The sequence below is a fragment of the Protopterus annectens genome, chromosome 1.part1 (genome assembly GCF_019279795.1).
Source record: "Protopterus annectens isolate FY-2018-M chromosome 1.part1, PAN1.0, whole genome shotgun sequence".
Taxonomy (NCBI): Eukaryota; Metazoa; Chordata; order Ceratodontiformes; family Protopteridae; genus Protopterus; species Protopterus annectens.
The window spans coordinates 19,705,060-19,720,904 of record NC_056726.1 but is presented as its reverse complement, the minus strand read 5'-3'; the positions used below and the strand labels follow the sequence as shown (position 1 = coordinate 19,720,904).

Sequence of the window (15,845 nt, the reverse complement as noted above, 5' to 3'; positions counted from 1 at the left end):
CTGCCGTAGGGGTCCGTTTTTCCCTTCCTTCTAGGCCTTATCCCAAGGCCCAGCGGGGGGGTGTGGTTCAGAAAATCAGAGTTTTTTTCCTGCCGCACAAGGTAAACCTCCCTCCAGAGGCAGGGGAGGGGGGTTATTCAGGGAGACGTCACCCCAGAGGCAGAGGGGGCCCCTGCAATTCGGGAGACCGTGACTCCTTCCGTGGTTCTCCATACTCTCATTCTTGAGGGTGTGCCCGACTGTGCTTATCCGGAGCCAGTCGGGGGTCGAATTTCCTTATATCCGGAAACCTGGGAAAGAATTACCCAGGACCGATGGGTATTACGGATAATTTCCGGAGGTTACCTCATTCCATTCTCTTCAGTACCCCCACCAATCAGAAAAATCCCGGACGTACCACCCAGTCAAAGGGATCAAGCAGCCTCAGAGGTCTCGCAGCTGCTAGAAAAAGGAGCTAACCAACGTGTCCCCTCAGACCAAATCGGATTAGGGACTTAAGATTCTTTTTGGTGCCGAAAAGAACAGGGGACCTTAGACCCATACTAGATCTCAGCCAACTCAACGATCACGTCCACAAGTCCAAGTTCCGTATGGTCACACTACAATCGATTCTCCCATTGTTGGGAGAGGAGGTATGGATGTGCTCCATCAACTTCAAGGATGCTTACTACCATGTCAAAATGGACAGAGCGTCCAGGAGTCACCTACGCTTCCGGCTGTGAGCCAGTCACTTCCAGTTTCGAGCCCTGCCCTTTGGTCTCACCACAGCCCCCAGGGTGTTCACCAAATGTATGGTGGTGGTGACGGCTCATTTGAGACATCAGAGATTCCAGGTGTTTCCGTACCTGGACGACTGGCTCCTTACTGCCCCCACCAGGCATCTACTAGTTCAAACCAGGGACGCTACCATCATTTTATGTCATCAGTTGGGCATAACAATAAATTGGGAAAAGTCTGCTTTATTGCCCTCACACCGTGTCACCTTTATAGGAGCAGATTTAGACACCATTCGAATGCGAGTATTTTTACCACAAGAAAGGATCACAGTATTACAACAACAAATAACACATGCTGATGCCCCTGAGACAAGCAAAGACAAAACTGGTTCTCCAACTCCTAGGGACCATGGCAGCAACTGTCATGTTGGTCCCTCTAGCGAGATTACACATGAGACTTCTTCAATGGCTCCTCTTTGTTCAATGGTCTCTCCAAAGACTCCCACTATCTCATCCCATCTTACTCACGGACAGGTGCAAGCAGGACCTCCGTTGGTGGTTATGCACCAACAATTTGAACGGGGGAAAGCCCTTCGTTTCACCCATCCCTGTTGCCATGGTGACCACGGATGCCTCCCAGATGGGGGGGGGGGCATTATCTTGGCAGGACTGTCCAAGGCACGTGGCAAGAACACGAGATACATTTGCATATAAACGTCCTGGAGATGAGAGCAATGCTTCTTGCATTGCAGGCACTTCAGAAGGTTCTCCCTCTAGGGACAATTGCGATACACAAAGACAACATGTCAGTAGTGTGGTATCTCAACAAGCAACCCGGTCTTATCCTCTGTGCAGAGAGGCTATGCGAGTGTGGCATTGGGCAATAGCTTCCCAACGGTTTCTGGTGGCAATGCACATTCCGGGGAAGTCCAACGTAATAGTGGACAGGCTAAGCAGAGCTATCCTGATGCCTTACCAGTGGTTTCTGAATCACCTGGTTGCAGATCGAATCTTCAGCAGATGGGGTCAGCCTTGCTGCGACCTTTTTGCCAGCCCTCTCAGTGCAAAATGCAGCAACTACTTCACGCTGATCCCCCCACAGGGGGAATCGCCCAGGGACTCTCTGGTCTCCGGTCTGCTTTATGCTTTTCCTCCGTTTCCCCTGCTGTCAAGGTTGATTCAGAAAGAGCAATCCTTGGGAAGCAGAATGATTCTGATTGCTCCACACTGGCCTCGTCAAGTCTGGTTCCCCTTTCTTCAACCATACATTGTGGATTCTGGACCCTCAACCAGATTTACTGACACACGTCTGGACAGTTCCACCCCTCTCTGATGACCCTCTGGTTGACAGCCTGGCTACTCCACTTCCATCATTAGTCAGACATCATAATTTTTTACCGGAAGTGGTCCTTATATTATCGTCCTCTCATAAACCATCCACTAGAAAGATTTATTTTAGTAAATGGAAAAGGTTCTCTATCTGGGCACATACTAGAGGCACTGATCCTTACACAGCTCCAATAGATTCAGTTCTGTTGTTCTTGTCTATGCTTTTCTATCAGGGGTTCGCATCAGCCATCATCAAAGTTCAGCTGGCGGCGATATCTAATTTTCACGTAGCAAATGAACCTAGTCTCATTGCTCACAGACTATGCAAAGCATTTCTTAAAGGTACTCTGTTGCTTCCCCCCCCCCAGTGTCCGAACCTATTATTCCCTGGGATCTCATTTTTGTTCTACAAGCCCTTACTTTACCACCATTTGAGCCTGCAGCTACCTATGAATTAAAATTCTTGACATGGAAAACAGCATTCTTAACAGCTGTCACTTCAGCGAGGCGGGTTTCCGAAATTCAAGCCCCCATGTTTAATCTTCCATAAAGATAGGGTCTCTCTTAGACCAAAACCCTCGTTCCTTCCTAAGGTGGCTTCCGTGTCTAAAATGAATCAGTCCATTGAGCTGCCTGTTTTCTTTCCCCACTTTTCTAACAAGGCAGAATTTAGATTTCACCAATTGGATATACATAGACAGTTACGCTTCTGTCTACACCGGACAAAAGATATCCGGAAATCTGACCAACTCTGTCTCATTTTTGGAAAACCAAATGGGTTCTCCAGTATCCAAGGTCACGCTGTCTAGATGGATAGCCAAGTTGTATCTCTTTCATCTATCAAGCAGGAGGTAAAAATCTGCCATTTCCAGTCAAGGCACCCAGCCGACACAAGCATCCTCCAAAAGGGCCTCATAGAAACAGACAACTGGTGCCAGAGCCATGGCCTCATGCTAAACTCCAAAAAGTGTATAGTCATCCCCTTTGGCAAAAACAGTGCCCACAAATTACCACATAGGTGGTAATCCATTAAGTACAGAAGAAGTAATTAGGGACCTGGGGACCCAAATTGATAGCAGTCTCTCATTTGACAACCACGTGGCCAAAGTGGTTAGAAAAACATTTTATATAGCCCACCTAATCATGAAGGCATTCACATCTAGATCAGGGGAGGTCATCGTGCCTCTCTACTCATCCCTCATCAGGCCCATAATTGAGTACAATGCCCCTTTTGGGATGTACCTTACCAGACACCTGCAGCAACTGGAAAGACCCCAAAAGTACCTCACCGAGAGGATCAAAGGGCTCAAACAGATGCCATATGCTGCCCGGTTAAAGAAACTCCAGCTCTACTCAGTGGCATACCGCCTGCTCAGAGGCGATCTGTGCCTGACGTATAAAGCCATATCCAACCCGGAATTAATGGACATGCTGCACCTCAGCAAATCCAAATCCCATCAAGCTACGCGCTCGAGAGACTTGAACCTCAGCACTGAAATAAATAGGACATGCTGGAGGGACAGATTCATAACCCAGAGGCTCCCTTCACTCTGGAATAAAATCCCAGTCCAGGTTAGGCAGAGTCCCTCATTGACTCTCATCAAGAGGAATCTTGATGAGTGGATGGGAGATCGTAGGTTTACCCCGGGTATCACTTCTGTGTCACTGTTAGACAGAGGCACAGTACACTAACCTCGAAAAAGGGCATAGCAAAATTAATTTAAAATGGGTGGCGAAAGCCAAACACACTCTGGCTAGGCTTATAAATGCCCTAGGGCAGATAGCCTAGTATGAACCTATGAACATTCTACTCGGGCTGTTTCTACATCCACAGCCTATCAAGCTAGATTGTCAATGGATGATATATGTGCTGCAGCTACTTGAGCTTCTCCTCACACTTTTGTTTCTCATTATAAATTGGACGTGGTATCCAGGGGCAGGTCTTCCTTTGGCTCCACAGTTCTCAGGAGTATTTTCCTATGAGCCACCCAGGATGTAGGTGCTAGGGACGCTGTCCCACAGGTAAGAATGTAGGCGAGATAGGACTACATAACATCAAGAAGTTATGTACTCACCATAACGTTCGATGTATGTAGTCGATCTCGCCTCACATTTCTTACTTACCTTCCCCCTTCCTGGAGGATTTGGAGGTTAGGTTGTCACCTACAGAGTCCCCTTGATTAGCGTATTCTTTCTATGGATGTTATGCGTGTATGGAGTACAAATGATTTTCGCAGCAAACTAGATCTGGGGATATGGAGCAGTGCACCATGGGATACCCACTTAGTCCAGCCAATGAGAGACTTCGAGCTAGTACAATCGGCCTAGTCGGAGCCGATATTCGGCTCCGAACCCACGGGTAAGAATTTGAGGCGAGATGGACTACATACATCGAACGTTATGGTGAGTACATAACTGCTTGATTCTGACTATTCTCTGGCCTAATCCTCTCAAATGCACTTTCCTGGCCATATCCTTTCAGGTTATGAGGACTCCATTTCACCTGATTCTCCATTGCAAGAAGCTTCTTTCAGAGAGAGTCTTAAATATAAAGCATTTTGAATGGGAGTCCATGCAGATCTCAGGTGTGCAGAAAATATGCTGTACCATTTTGAAAATGGGCAGCCAGTCCCTTTGCCTGTACCTGTTGTTCTTGAGGCTTTTTTTGAATGCTTTTTAATCCACTTCTGTTGCCCCTGACTTTCAGCTTCCGTCTCCCAAAAAAGACATTTTTATCAAGTCCCCGATTACCTTAGATTTTTGTTTACAAATCCTGTGGCAGACCCTCCTGAAGTTTTCATCTCATCTGATAAGCAAGCGGGGCTATGGATTGGTGGGGTAGAAAGGTTTATACCTCCTCCACTTTGGCATTCAGGACTACTATTTACCAAACCTAGATGATCAAAAACTTGATATGCATTCTCAGTTCTTTAAATAAGGTAGTGGTGAATGTGCAGAATACTGATTCTAAACAACAAATGTTATTCTTGCTTAATCAGGTCATACAAGTGGCCAGACACAGCATTACATGTAGTTGTTATGCTTAATAGAGACCCCGTCCAGAGCAGCTGCTACAAGCTCTGTAATCTGCAGGTATGAATGGTTACGTAGCCAACCTGTTCCTGAGGATGTAAAAGCAAAAATAGTAGATTCCCCTTTAAACAAGCATCTCATTTGACCCCCAAAATGCCAACTTTTTCAAAATCCTTCAAGAGCAGGGTAAAACAATGAAGGACTGCAGACAGCTTCTGTTAACTTCCGAACCTAGGTACCAGAGGAATTTCCCAACCAAATTGACCTTTTCTGTCAAAAAGAACCGTAGGCCTAGCCAGAAACCTAGGAGGCCTCCCGGAAAGTGATTCACAGATAAACCGCAGCAGTATGCCTCACCTGTGAGGCCTCCCTTTAGATGCAACTCTCTGATCATCTACAACCTTCTTTTCCCTGGCCCCAGTTCTATCCTGCCCGTCTCAAAAAGGCTGATCCAGTCTTTTCTCCACCTGGAATAATATTACCACAGTGGAACTGCTGCTATTATAAATAAGTAAATAAAAAAAAGTTATGCCATGTCTTGGATTGGCATACTCCTCTAAATGCAAAGAAAAGAAGGGCAGTGGAGGCGCATACTAGATCTCTTTTTACTAAACACTTTCTTAAAAGTGTACTTTCAAAATGCTGTTCCTGTGCACCATGCTACCTTTCATTCTGCCCCAAGCTTTTTTAGTATCCCTAGATCTAAAGGATGCTTACTTCCATATACCAATTTGCACCTCTTGCATGAGGTTGCTCAGGTTTTGTACTAGATCATCTCGCTGTCAGTTTTCTGCTTTGCCTTTTGGGCTTTCCACAGCCCCAAGAGTTTTCACAAAATGTCTGGCACCAGTGATCGCCTTCAGCTTGACCCAGATAATCATTAGATGACCTGTTGTTCCAAGTTACTTCACAACAAATTCTCCAGCACTATCTCCAGTTCATCCTCCTCCTATCTCAGTTGGGGTTCATGATCAACTGCAAAAAAATCCTCCATATAGCCATCACAGGAGCTAGTTTTTTTTTCTAGGCTGCAGGCTAGACAGAAAAAAGAATGCAGGCCTTCTTACCTCAAAGGAATGTGCACAGCCTCACAAACTACTTCCCCAACCTTGCCTTCCTCAGCCAGAGAAATCATAAGGGCTCTGGATTTGTAAGGCCATCTCCTTTTGCTACTGTCTTCATGGCAAGTCCTTGCATTCAGGCCCTCAAGCTCACTCTACTAGAGAAGTGTCAGCCTGTGGAGTTTTCTACAAAGGAGTGGATGCCAGCTCCATACTGGAGGCTGACAGTTATTTGCCTTTTCAAGGTCCACAGCTGCCTTTGCTGGCCACTCCTGTCTGACCTCTTGAAAAGTTCTATTGCCTTTTAACCAAACACCCTTGCTTTCCCTTTAACTCTGAGAATCACTGTTGTGTTAGGAATACTGCAACAGTGATTTCAGTCAGGACATAGTACATTTGTTTATGAACTTTACATAACAGTAGATGTCCTGCTGATCACTGTTGCAATATTCCTTCCCACTGTCTTTCTCCTCTGCACTTTTATTTTTTTCTACTTCCTTTTTCTCTCTGTTTCTATCTGTGGGAAACACCCTAGAACTGAGTGGGCTTTATTACCACTTTATACTGTGCCCTTCTTAAATTACCAATTTGTCTGTCTCAGGGGTACAGTACTATCCCACATATCCTCAGCATGCAATTTCTTGGTGTTTTTTTTTTCCAGTCCCATTTCAACAATCACTCATTTATAGTAGTAAGATCCACTTTAAATAGGTTTGATATAGTACACAGGCATTTCTTTCTGTATCAGTATTGTCAACTAAATAACTAGTAATTAAATGGTCCCGGTTTCCTAATAGTGCACTGATCTCCATGCCAGATGCCACTACACTTTCTGAAGTCAAAAAACACGCCTATATTTTTATCAGTTTGTCTTGGTATTTCTCTTTGCTGAGTTAGTGGTATGGTTAATAAAGTGGAGAGTATAATACAATGCAACTTTTTCTTTCCTCATATTTATCCAGTTTGTTCCAAGTGAATTCAAATCTCTTGCTGTATTGGACCCTTTTGCACACTTCTTTAGCATAGTATTTCACTTCATAAGCATAACGCATAGGATGTGTAAGGAAAACTGCTATGTTTGTTTAACCTTGTCCCCTTGTATGATTACTGACCAGATTTCTGCTTTATCACTATTGCAACTGAAATGGGAATTCATTTCTCTGTCACATAAGCAGACACACACCCTCCTTTTTTACTTTTTTTCAAACATGATGATAACCTATAAACATTTCCCACATCTGCTATTTCTTTATGTAGTAGTGTTTGCAGTTCTGCAGTTTTATTATTCAAGTTGCTTGCTTTCCATAGTATAATCTTCATCTTGCATTTTCTATAAACACAAGTATCTCTTGGTTTGTTGCTAATCCTTCTAAAAAAGATTTTACATTTTTCTATAGTTTACTACTCAATTTTTCTTAGATGTGCGGCTGAAGTGGTATTGATCGCAAAATATTACTTTTTCCAGTTATGCATTCCCAAAGATGTGATTGGTATTTTTATTTGTTTTAAACATTTTTCTATTTGTATTGCTATTGATTTGACTAGCTATTTCCAAGGCTACTTTATTATAATGTAATGCTGGAGTGATATCCATGAATAACACCTTCATTTTATATCTTGAGCAGTTTTCAGTCGTTATTTGTTTATTTATTTGCATTTGTTGACTGGGAATGTCCAACTGAGCAAGAGCTCTTCAGCGGAGACCCTGGGTGAAAATCTCCTCAGAAGTACAAGAAAATTAACATAAATGTTTAACAAAAAAATAACTAATTTTCCAAAACATTACAATATTAAATAGAGAATATATAGAATAAAGTACACTTGAATGCACTCAGTAAAGCTTTGTATTAACAGAGAATAGAGTTAGCTGTTACTAGTTAAGAAATTAACATGAAACCAATCTGATATTTACAGTGGAGGGAGGGACAATAGAGATGAGAACATGCATCATATAGGAAAAGGAAATATATTAGAGCGAAAGAGAAAAGGGGTACAGAGATTGATAGAACTGAAACAACCAGAAGAAAAAGTAGTGCAAGGAGTGGACCAAGTCAGAGGAGGTTGAGACGATAGTGGTAATGAGGATGGAGAATAGAGGGGTCAAAAAAAAACATGACCTTAGAAGGTATTAGGTGAAGAAGGATCAAGCATAGTTTTTACATTGGCATTCACAGTTAAGTAGATAAACTTTGAGAGCTTTTTTGATTTCATGTGTGTGAGTTATATTTCTAATGATCAGAGGAAAATCTGAAGTAGTTAACTTCATTTGATCAGCAACCTGTGGGTTTCGGATCCAAGCTGGCAGCATACCAAGCAAAAAGATCCGAGCACCAAGCTCTTCCTCCCTACCCATACTACACTGCAACCAATCTGCTGCCAATCATTAGCGGACCGGAGTTCCGCTTTACGACCCCTAACCGGGAAAAGCCGAAAGACACAAACATATATATATTAGTTTATCTCTCATTACCGGGTTCCTTTCCTTGCTAGATATTTGCGTTTTGTGAGTTAGAAAGTTGTTAACTTTCTGTCAGTGTAGGCCCTCCTTCCTGCTCGTAGTGTGTGTGCGCGCGTTTGTTATGTCAGAAAGTGACTTTCTCTAAGTGCGCAGAGTGTGGCCACAAGCTGTCGCCAGCCGACAGTCACACTCTCTGTGTAGTTTGCTTGGGGGTGCCTTATTTGTCATCCGGCTGCAAAATTGTGTGGCCTTCAATCCCCAAGCCCTGCGGGATCGCAGGAACAAGTTGATTCTGGCAGGTCTTCTATCCGCGGAATCAACTTCTGCTTCGTCTTCTTCTTCCACAGCTTCTTCGCCAGCCACAGCTGTGGCTATCCAGCCTTCCAGCCCTCCTCCCCTGTCTGGGACTCGCCCTCCCACCTTGCCACAGGGAGAGAGAGAGGCCAAGAAAGAGATAATGAAAGGCAAACACAGGGAGACAGATAAAAAGGAACAAGAGATAAAGATCCAATGGCCCCTCCAGCTAAGGTGATTTTGTCTCCTGTCAGAGTTACTAGGCCATCCTCTCCTTGGCTCCGTTCACCACGTTTTTCTCCAGAGCCAGAGGAGGAGGCTCGACCAGCCTTGAGGTAGTCTTCGTGTCAGCCATCCTGGCGTTCGAGATCAACTCGGAGCATCTCTGAAGCAGACATGGATCAGATGATGCGAAGGTTTCTACAAACTCAACTGCAGATGGGAGTGTTGCTGGCTCCCCTCCCCTCCGGTGCAGGGAGTTCGGCTCCATTTTTCGCCCCGATAGCACCTTCTCCGATCCACCATCTGATTTCAGAGTCTATGGATCCAAGGAACCCCAGAGTCAGGGGGTCGGCGCCGATGGTACCTTTGGACTCGACGCTAGCCATGCCCTTGAGTCTGTCTGATCCACTTTCGGATCCAAGCTCTCGGAGCCGAGAGTTGGGCGTCTGATCCGAGGGGACTCCGTTGTGGTCAGGGCATACCGTCCCTTTGGGTCCAGCCGTTCCAACTTCAGCTCCGATCCCTTCGTCTGATTCCAGGGTCGCGGCTACCCACACCACCAGTTTCAGGGAAGCCGGTTCTCTTTCGGTGTTGGTTGTAGAGAGGGTTCTCTCTGAAGGGTCAAGACCCCTCACTCTTTCCTCGGGGTTCATCCCTGCCCCCTCACAGCTGGGTTTGTCTTCTGTCATCCAGTTCCCCCCCCCCCCCCCCGGGACAGCCTGTGTCTATTGCACCCCAGCCAATTCCCCTGGAGGAACATGAAACCATTTGTGAGCCCTCCCTGGAGAGTCCACCCGAGGAGGTTCCTCACAAACGCCAGTGTAAAAGGAGGCACTTGGACTTCCCCGAGTCCCTCACTGCGGATACCGACTTGGAGGAAGGGGAAGGTTCTCCCATATCACCCCCCGAAGACGTCTCTTTCGGAGACGTAATGGAAATCCTTCGCCAGAGACGGGGGTGGTCTGCCCAAAAACTTTCCTCTGACGAGTCTGTATTCCTAGAAGCGTTCGACACAGGCCCATCTACCTTTTGGGTGTGTCCCCCAGCCAACCCTCTGGTGGACCTTATCACCACCAGAGCTTGGAAGGAAACGGACACTGTGGAGCCAATACCCAAAAGGCCTGACAAAATATTGAGCCCCCCGGCAGATAGAGCATCTTGGAGCAAAGGTTCCCTGGTTGATGCCATGGTGGTGGCGGTAGCCACAAAAAAGGAACTCGCCCAGGAAAGTTCCTCGGTCCATCCCCCAGACAAGGAGTACAAGGGCGGTGGACCGTCTTGGAAAATGGACTTTCGTTTCAGCTACCTTTACTATAAGGGCGCTGAATTACTTGGCCCACGTAATTCGACTGCAGCAGGGCCTTGTGAAAGAGTATGCTGAGTCTCCCCCGGAGTCCATGTCGGCCGAGGATAAACGGACCTTCTCTGCTAGTATGGCCACTCTCAAGTCTGTGTCCAATATGTCCAATATGTCCATGTGTCTACTCTCTCACACCACTGAGGGAGCTGCTAGGGCTAGCGAGTCCAATATCGCCTTAAGGCTTCACTCCTGGCTCCATCTTTGCGATTTCTCGGAACTCTTCAAGGCATCCTTCGCTAACGCACCCTTTGACGGTTCAACCCTGTTCGTGAAGACTGCCCGTAATATGCTTGTCCAGAGTGAGAAAGATGGGAAAATGCTGTCAGCCATCGGGATCCGCTTCTCTAATCCTCAAAGGTCCTTTTCTAGGAACCAGCAAGGGCAAAAGAAGCTGTGGTTCCGGAAATCTCAGCAGTCTCGGAACGCTCAGGATTACTCCTCCCCCAGAGGCAGAGGGCGACAAGGTGGATGCCAGCCCAGATGGGGGGGGGGGGGTGAAGAACTTCGGGTCACGGGAACCATTTTCATATTGAACTGCTCCTCTCTGGAGGCAGTCGGGGGGGGGGGGCGTTTTTTGATGCACCTAGCCCAATGGGAGTCCGTCACAACAGATTGCTTGGTGCTTCGAATAATATCCAGAGGTTATTCTATTCCCTTTACAAACAAAACCCCCTTACACAAGGCACCTCCCGGACGTCCCACCCACTCAGAGGGAGGCTGTGGCTTTGGAAATACAAAAGCTGATAGAAAAAAAAGCCATCCAGCAGGTGCCCCCAGACCAATCCAGATCGGGCATCTATTCCCAGTTCTTTTTGGTGCCAAAAAAGACAGGGGACCTAAGGCCGATTCTCAACCAATCAGCAGTGAACCTGTTCGTTGCCAAGGAAAAGTTCCATATGGTCACGCTTCAGTCCATCCTGCCCTTCTTGCAGGAGGAAGACCGGTTGTGCTCGATAGACCTCAAGGATGTGTACTACCATATCCTGATGGACAGGCGATCCAGGAGGTTCCTCCACTTTCGGCTAGGGGACAGTCATTATCAATTCAGGGTCTTACTCTTTGGTTTCGCCACAGCCCCCAGGATGTTCACCAAGGTCATGGCAGTTGTAGCGGCCCACCTGAGACTTAAGGGCATTCAGGTCTTCCCGTACCTGGACATCTGGCTCCTCACCGCTCCCACCAGGCATCTACTCTTACTAGCCAGAGATTTCTTTCTCCGGATATCACCTCGGCTGAGGATCACAATAAATCTCAGGAAGTCTTCCCTACAACCTGTTGAAGTGTTAGACTTCATAGGGACGAGAATAGATTCTCTTCAGGCCAGGGCATTTTTGACTCTAGACAGACTACACAGCCTGGCACTTCATGTGTTAGCGCTTCTGCAGTCCCCTGCACCCCCAGCAGAATTAGTCCTGAGAGCTTTAGGGTCCATGGCAGCAGCTATCAACCTGATCCCATGTGCTCGTCTGCATATGAGAGTTTTACAGTGGACGTTACAAGTTCAGTGATCGATACTACATCAACCTCTAGATTTTCCGATACCTCTGAGCAGAGTGTGCAGAAATTCTCTCATGTGGTGGCTCCGATCCCGGGATTTGCAGGAGGGACGTCCCTTTGTTGAGCCCCAATCCCAAGCCACGGTGACCACAGATGCCTACCGCCTAGGGTGGGGGGGCACTGTTCGGGCAGGACTGTCTAAGGCACGTGGACTCAAAGCGAGACTTTTCTGCATATAAATGTTCTAGAGATGAGAGTGGTCCTTTTAGTGTTGCAGGCCCTTCATGCTTATCTTCCTCTGGGTACTATTGCGATCCACTCAGACAATATGTCAGTGATCTGGTATATCAACAAACAGGGGTGAACCAAGTCTTATCCCCTTTGTCGAGAAGCCATGAGAGTTTGGGAATGGGCGATCTCCACCAACCGCTTTCTGATAGCAGCGCACATTCCGGGTCGGTCCAACATCTTGGCAGACAAATTGCGCAGAACTATCCTTTCTCCCTGCAAGTGGTCTCTGAACCCTTGTGTAGCAGAACAGATCTTCCTCAAGTGGGCTCAACCTTGCTACGATCTCTTCGCATCGCCATCCAACGTGAAGTGCAGCGAGTTTTTCGCTCTAATTCCCCCGATGGGGGAAGCCCCCAGAGATGCTCTTGTTCATTTTTGACCACCTGGTCTTCTTTATGCTTATCCCCCGCTCCCCCTCATGACAAAATTCTTACAGAAAGCTCGTCGGTTGGGGAGCAGAATTATCCTCATAGCCCCATTCTGGCCTCGTCAAGTCTGGTTTCCCTGCCTACGGTCTCACCTCATAGCTCCACTCTGGATCTTGGATCCCATTCCGGATCGGATTTGTCATCCCTCGGGAATGCTTCCTCCGAATTTGGACAGCCTGAAGCTCACAGCTTGGCTGCTCCAGTTCCACTAGTTGTCAGGACTCCCAGTATCTCTTCCCCTGTAAAATCCATCTTGGTTGTGGCACATAAATCCTCTACCAGGAAAAGTTACTGTAGCAAATGGAGATGTTTCTCCATTTGGGCTACACAGAGAAATCTGGATCCTTTTACTGCTCCGATCCCAACGGTATTAGACTTTTTGTCTCATATCTTACAGCAAGTAGCCAGCTCTTCCACAGTGAAGGTCCAGCTGGCGGCTATTTCACATTTCCATGTAGGGGACAATTTAGGCTCTCTTGCTGCTGCCAGAATTTGTAAGACATTTTTGAAAGGCACTTTTTTTTTCTGAGACCTCCTATTAAGAATCCGTCCCCTTCATTGGATCTGACTTTCGTTCTTCAGGCCTTAGTTGTGCCTCCTTTTGAGCCCTCGACATCAGTTGACTTAAAGTTCTTGTCATGGAAGACTACTTTTCTGGTAGCTATCACCTCAGCCAGGAGAGTGCCGGAGCTTCAGGCTCTTTGTATGAAACCTCCATATCTAGTGTTTCATAAGGACAGGGTGTGTCTCAGGACTAATCCATCTTTTTCTCCCTAAAGTTGCTTCTGAGACAAACAGTAATCAGTCTATTAATTTGCCTGGTTTTTTTTCCCCTAATTTTCAGAACAAAGGGGAATACAAACTTCATTTGCTGGATGTTCACAGGCAGTTACGTTTTTATTTGCACAGGATGGTGGTCTTTCGTAAATGTGATCAACTTTTTCTATCCTTTGCTAAGCTTTTTTTAGGGAAAACAGTTTTGAAAGGTGACTCTCGCTAGGTGGATTTCCCTTTGTATCCTACAAGCATATAGAGAGCTTGGTTTACCAGAACCAGTAGGAGTTCATGCTCATTCTACGCATTCTATGGCAACGTCTGCCGCATTCTGGTCTAGAGTTTCCCTGGATGACATTCGCTCAGCGGCTACCTGGGCGTCCTCTCACAACTTTATTACTCATTATAAACTGGATTTAGTGTCTAGAGGAAGGGCTTCCTTTGGCTCTGCAGTGCTCCGGAATGTTCTTCCTTAAGGGCCTCCCAAGATTTCGGGTAGCTGGGGACTCTGTCCCACAGGTTGCTGATCAAGTGAAGTTAACTACTTCAGATAAAGAAGTTATGTACTCACCTTAACTTTCCATCTGAGTAGCTAAACTTCATTTGTCAGCAACCGTCCCTCCCTCCTTCCCCCTGACCTTGGCGGCTAATTTTGCTGAGCTCGATTTTCAGATTTCACGAGCTTGATGTTTGTCCTTGGTTCAGGGGTCCAAGTTTTAGTTTGTTGGTTGTCACGTGTGGAGTGGCAAACTCGATCGGAGGATTGGAAGGAGGTTGCAGTGTAGTATGGGTAGGGGGGAGGAGCTTGGATCTTTTTGCTTGGTATGCTGCCGGCTCGGATCTGAAACCCACAGGTTGCTGACAAATGAAGTTTACCTTCTCAGATGGAACGTTATGGTGAGGACATAACTTCTTTTTTATTCCAGTTTTCCAACCCATTTTTCTCAGATCTATATCAGTTGGTCGACGGATTACATTCTCAAAACCACATGATCTGCAATTTAATTTGTCGATCAGTTTGAACATCCCAAATGATGCCTGCAAAGAAAACAAAACCATGTATGTTAAGTTGTCAATCTCGCCTTCATTCTTGCTTGATGGGTTCGGAGCCGATCCTCGGCTCCGACTCGGCACTTTGCTAAACTCGAGAGTCACTTTTACCAGCTCGAGGCAGCCCCATATCCCATGATGCAAGGCGGTAAGTACCCAGATCTCGTTTGCCGCTTCGCTGATGAGGTCCTCCTTTTGCCAGCTCCTGGTAAGTGTTTTATATAAAACTATCTTAGCCCCCTTTTTCACTTTAAACTTTAGATTTAACGTTTTTAGTTTATATTAAGCCCTTTTCTGACTAAAGTTTCCCTCACTCCTTAATTTTTTTAGTCAGACCTTCTCCCCTCCCATCCCCCCCTTGTCAGGGTGTGTGTGTGTGTGTGTGTGTGTGAGAGAGAGGTTAGTTCTCAATATTTTTTTTGGGATAACTTGTTCTTTGGGACTGTGTTGTGTTTGTGTTTTCTGCAACTATGTCCAAAGAAAGGGTCTCAGGCTTTAAGAAGTGTGACTCGTGCTGTCAGAAGATGTCTCTGACAGACGGTCACACTTTTTGCTTATACTGCCTGGGACCTCTCCACCTGCAGGACTCCTGTGCGATTTGTCATTCCTTTAGCCAGAGAGTCCTGCAGGAGAGGAGAAATAAATTGATTTTAAGGGGTCTACTTAAACCGGAGGGCTCTCCGGCTAAGTCGGCTCCGAGCAAGACTTCTAAGTCTTCCAAGGCCCAGGCTTCTGTGTCTAAACCTGCGGCTTCGGTTCCAACTCTTTCTGAGTCGAGATCGGCTCCGGCTGGAGCCGATCCTAGTTTGCATAAACCTTCGCCGATACTGGTTCTGTCACATCGGTGTCGGCTCCGACTGGCTCCGACCACCATGTGGCTCAGGCTTCGGTGTCGGCGCCGACTGGCTCCGACACCCTTACCTTTATGTCTGTATCGGCTCCGGCCGGAGCCGATGCATCGAGACCTTCTGTCGGTGCCGAAAAGTCCTCGGCTCCGACTGCATCTATGGTTTCGTCGGCTCCGATGGTTCCTTCGAGGAAGAGGTCCAGGTCCCCTTCCTTGGAACCGATACTCGGCTCCGCCTCACCTCTCCTCTCGGAACGGAGCCATCGGAGCCGATCATCTAGGTCATCCAGGCTTTCTGACCATGATTTAGAGAGGGTGGTCAGTAGATTATTGAAATCACAGGCACTGGCCCAGATGTTACATAGTCTGTCTCAACAGACGACTATTAGTCCACACCCTCTTGTAGTTCCTCCTTCGACTCTACCTCAGAGTTTGGAGCTGGAGTCTTCGGGAATAGTTTCTGCTATGGCTGAGGGGCAGATACC

General features: G+C 46.7%; 1 protein-coding gene across 1 annotated transcript in view; it reads left to right on the top strand.

Moving 5' to 3' along the window:
- Positions 1 to 15,845, top strand: part of ZFR (zinc finger RNA binding protein) — a 1,793,456-nt gene that overhangs the window by 1,697,249 nt on the left and 80,362 nt on the right. The window lies entirely within an intron of this gene.